The sequence below is a fragment of the Haemaphysalis longicornis genome, unplaced genomic scaffold (genome assembly GCF_048455015.1).
Source record: "Haemaphysalis longicornis isolate Haplotype H1 unplaced genomic scaffold, Haemaphysalis longicornis Haplotype H1 scaffold_13, whole genome shotgun sequence".
Classification (NCBI taxonomy): Eukaryota; Metazoa; Arthropoda; class Arachnida; order Ixodida; family Ixodidae; genus Haemaphysalis; species Haemaphysalis longicornis.
The window spans coordinates 54,620,240-54,624,730 of NW_027526233.1; the positions used below are offsets into that span (position 1 = coordinate 54,620,240).

The following is a 4,491-nucleotide window of genomic DNA, read 5'->3' on the forward strand; positions in this document are numbered from 1 at the left end:
GCAGTATTAGCTCCCTTCGTGAGAAACGTTTTTTTCTCTCCCGCAGGCGCTGCGTCAAGAACGCATTCGGGATATTAGCGACGCGCTGGAGGATCCTCCTTAGGACGATGGGCAAAAAGCCTGAAAACGCCGAAGTCATCGTGAAGGCAGCATGTGTACTTCACAATTTTTTAATGGTGAGGAACGTTGAGAATGAGGACTGCTACTGCCCATCGTGGTATGCCGACACGGTGACTGCTTCTGGTGAAAGGCGGCATGGCATGTGGAGAGAACTCCTCGTGCAACCACCACTGCAGTTGGCTCGAAGTCAAGCACGCAACTTTGTGCACATGGCACGATATGTGAGGGACATATATCGCCAGTACTTTAATAGTGTTTCCGGTAGTGTCCCTTGGCAGAGTGCGGTGCTGCAGCAACGAGATAAAATAATTTTGTCCTTTGCCACATTTTGTGATTGCTTATCATCATCAGGGATGTAATTCTTTTTGTTTTTAAACTTAAAAAAACTTAACTCTCGTAACTTAAAAAAAACAATGTTTTTTTTAAGTTACGAGAGTTCATATTCCTGTACCAAAATGCAGGCTTGTACAAAAATAAACTCATTTACCGAAAACCCGTTTCACGTCATGTTTGCTGTTAGAACGCATGAAACGATCCAGGCTGACCTTACGGGAGGGGTGAGGGTACTATAGCAACCATGCATGCAGGAGTGGCGAAAAATAAAAGCCTGTTTCCTTCAACGACCAATGATTCCTTTTTTATTATATGCACTTGAGAGATGTTTACTTGTAATCGTAAGAATGGAGCTGATTCAAATACCTAAAATCAAAACCTATATATATGTAGGCAACAGTAATAAAACCAATTTATTTAAATGAGAAGAACCCTTTTTTTTATTCTTGAGGCTTCTTTTTTGCATTAATTCATGTGAATAGGTGACAGATGAGACTGGACGTTTTCCCACTGTGAAGAGAGGACACAATCAAAGGCACTAATAAAATAGGCTCCTTTCACGGGCAAGAAATACCAAATATTGCTTGCATAGGAATAAAGAAACAATAAAAAATGAGAAGGATATTGCAACAGTTTTTATTGGAAATGCAGGATTCACAAGCAAACAACATTTCTTGCACCACACGTGAACATAAAATGCAGGAAGTAGTAATTTACTAGTGTTCGCTCACACTTCTGATTCAGTGGTTAATGCGTCTGTGCGTACTTGTTCGCAGCTCACATTCCTTGTCGGCCCAGTGATATCCAAAAGAGTTGTAGGAATAACTCCTGATTGGTATTGTATGATGAGTTATGTGAGATGTACCCTGAGGTACCCTTGCAGGTGCTCCGGGACCTTGCTGATAAGGTCGGTGAGAGAAAGCAGGAAGTGCTGCGGTGGTGTTGTGATGGTTGCAACTAATTCTTGATCAATTTCTGCTATTATTTCGTCGTTCCCTCGCTTTTTTTTCTTGGGCTGCCGGCGAGGAGTACTGAATGGTGCAGGGTTTGAAGATGATAAAGCTAAGGAGATAGTGCGAGGTGAAAGCAAGGACGGGCAAGGAGAAGCGGAAGAGGATGCACAATTTGAACTGGAAGAGGTAGACGGCTGAGACAAGGTCGTTGCAGGGGTCGCATCAATGAAATCTGGTGGTGGCAGAAATGGTGATGGTAACTCCAAGTCCCCCGCTTCCTCTGCATCCCCCAACTCATGGATGAGCTCGTCAACTGAATTTTCATCTACTACGACTCCTTCGTTCATGTTGGTACTGGTCCTATAGGAAGGAAAAGGGCACATACAAACAATTTTATTACAGAACAATTGTGTTACCGAAAGAGAGGGTTAAACACAGCAATACATGAAGAGGGAAACTATGTTGTAAAATACGGTAACAAAAGGTAGCAACTTTCATTTGATGTAATAACGAAAACACGTATAGTACACAATGGAATAATGGTGTAGCTCATTCCGCCGAAAGTTTGCATGTTATCTTCCGTGAAGGTTTTTGCAATGCTTGCTTGGTTAGAATGCTAATTGCATGTCGAACAAAAATCTCGTTCAGCCTCATAAATGCCTGTATGTGTACCAAATTACAAAAACTATATGTTCGGACCAACAGATAAGCATACTCGTGAGGGAAAATTTGACATCCACCGTGAGGATTTCCCCTAGAACCGGTCGATTAAGCATACTGGTACTTGCTTAGTATAAGGCAGAAGTGACGAAAAATTACTACTGCGCAGTGCAAGCAATACGTGTTTCTCGACAAATATCACACAGTGCTGGTCATACTTGCGTCCTTCGACGATACCCTTAAGGAAGAGCATGTTGTCGAAGTGTGCCCATGAAGATTCCTTTTCTTGTGAAGCGCTGCCGCTCTTTTTCACTTTAGCCTTCAGCTTCTTTGCGAATGTATCCCGAAGGTTCCTCCATTTTTTGATCAAGCTGTTCGTGTCCTCTAGGAGAAGATCAAAGATGGCAAATATTTGAACATTTGTATTTTGTTAATCAAAGATACTGATGAAGCTTAGATTGGTATGCAATAGTCGTATAGGCACCTATCGTGTCACATTTGGCTGATTAATATACGTGTTTCATGAACAGTGAATAAAGGTCCCCACCAGTGAACTAGTGAGGCCCAGAAAGCTATCACCGACTGCGTGTGTAACTGAATAATACCCTGCATGCTTATAAGGAAAAAAAAACTAGTGAAGTAATCGGGCTGACATAAAGCGCGCGTGCAAATGCGTAGCCTCTTGAATAGCGGCGCACACAAGGCCTGCGCTTTTACATGGTAACCATTTTGTCGTGTGTATGCAACACAGCAGCTTACATATAAAAATTACAGAAGTACCCCCCCTCTCCGGACAGGACCGCGTTTGGGGCCGATTATATCCATTATTAGCGTAAATGGATATAATTGGCCAAGCGGAGTTTTGAAAAACTAAAATGTACTACAAAAAGAGAAAAAACAGTAATCACAACAGTGAACTTACTAAAATATGTCTTACATCTGCTCGAAAACGAAAACGTAACTTTAAAAAGGCAACAAAAGAACTTTGGAATTACAAAAAGAAAAATTGCGGAGACGAGCCAGTCATGTAACGCCCTGCAGTTCCACAAGAATACATAACTGGTGGAGGTAACACATTTAATCGTTGTAATAGCGTAATGAAGGTCCCATATAATACAGAATACCCCCCCCCCCCCCTCCAGATACAAAATTTAACCATTTCGCAAAAATGTCGCCGAAACTAAAAAAAAATGCATCTTCTACATATCCTCCGAAAAACGAAGACTCAACTAAAAAAGCCCGGAAAAGAACGACGACAACACGAATAAATAATCGCGCAAACGGACGAAACCAGCACTCATCTACGGAAAAACAAACTATTGGTCAAGTTATTGCGCTTAATCAATATAATGGTGTAATTTAGATCATTGGCGAAAAGAAACAAAATAAAAAACCAAAATAAAATACCCCAACTTATTATGCTACTCATAGCCACATCTGGCTAAAAAAAACTCAATGAATACTAGCGGCGTAAGAATGCTACGCATTATTGACAATTATCTGGATTTCTGCAAATGCTTTTCTCATTTAATGTGGCAAGAATATGGTTTCGGTGGTTGTTCTTCTCACATGAACTTTAATAAAACCACAAATCAACCACGCTAAAGGAAGCCTTCACTGACTACACGGAGAAAAAGAAAAGAACACTGCAATGCCGACACTTCTCAGAGATGTTGCTCTTAATTTTACTGTATGCAGCGTGGCCTTTTGCAGTTACAAGGCAAGCGAAATCTCTTTCAACAGTGTGGAAAGAATAAATGAGTAAAGATAGGCTGGAGCGCCAATGCTCTAGAGAGAAGCATGTTGTACGTACCTTCCGTTCCCTCGAGGCCTATAGCTTTGGCGATCCGTGCCCAGCTTGCCTACCGCGCGTCAATATTGCGATACGCAGGTGTTTTCTGGTCCCATACATTTGGTTCTGCTCGTACCAGGGATATTAGAAGATCGTTTTCGGCGATGCGGGCCGCCCTTGAGCTGCTCATGGCTGCGGCGCAGGAGAAACCCACCTCGCGAAATCCAGGAGCAGAAGACACACCGAACAAACGCGCGCGAAACGTCATGAATGACGCTTCCGCGCCTCGTGCTGTTATTGGCTGCCGCCCCCTGCCAGTTAATTGCCCACACGTTGGACGCGTGGCGGCGGCGGAAAATATCTAGCAGGTTTGACGCATGCGGAGACCCGGTTTTTTGTGCCAGAGGGGACCGTTCCGGCTAACGGATCGGGACATCGCGTGCACAGACGCGTCCCTCTCCGCCCATGTGCCCCCGCTGAAATGCGTCGCATAGGGGGTGGGTGAATTGCGTTAACGTTTAGTGTTTAGGGAGTTGGTGGTAGTGAATGCGTTGTATCAGCAGCTTCTTGACGTAGTTTGAATGAGTCAAGGATATAAGGCGCGTTCGTAGCTTTTCATTCTGTGTCGGTTTT

The 4,491-nt window shown here is 43.3% G+C and overlaps 1 pseudogene; it reads right to left on the reverse strand.

Moving 5' to 3' along the window:
• Positions 1-202: 202 nt before the first annotated feature.
• Positions 203-4,226, reverse strand: LOC144163839 (transcription factor Adf-1-like; annotated as a pseudogene).
• Positions 4,227-4,491: the final 265 nt, after the last annotated feature.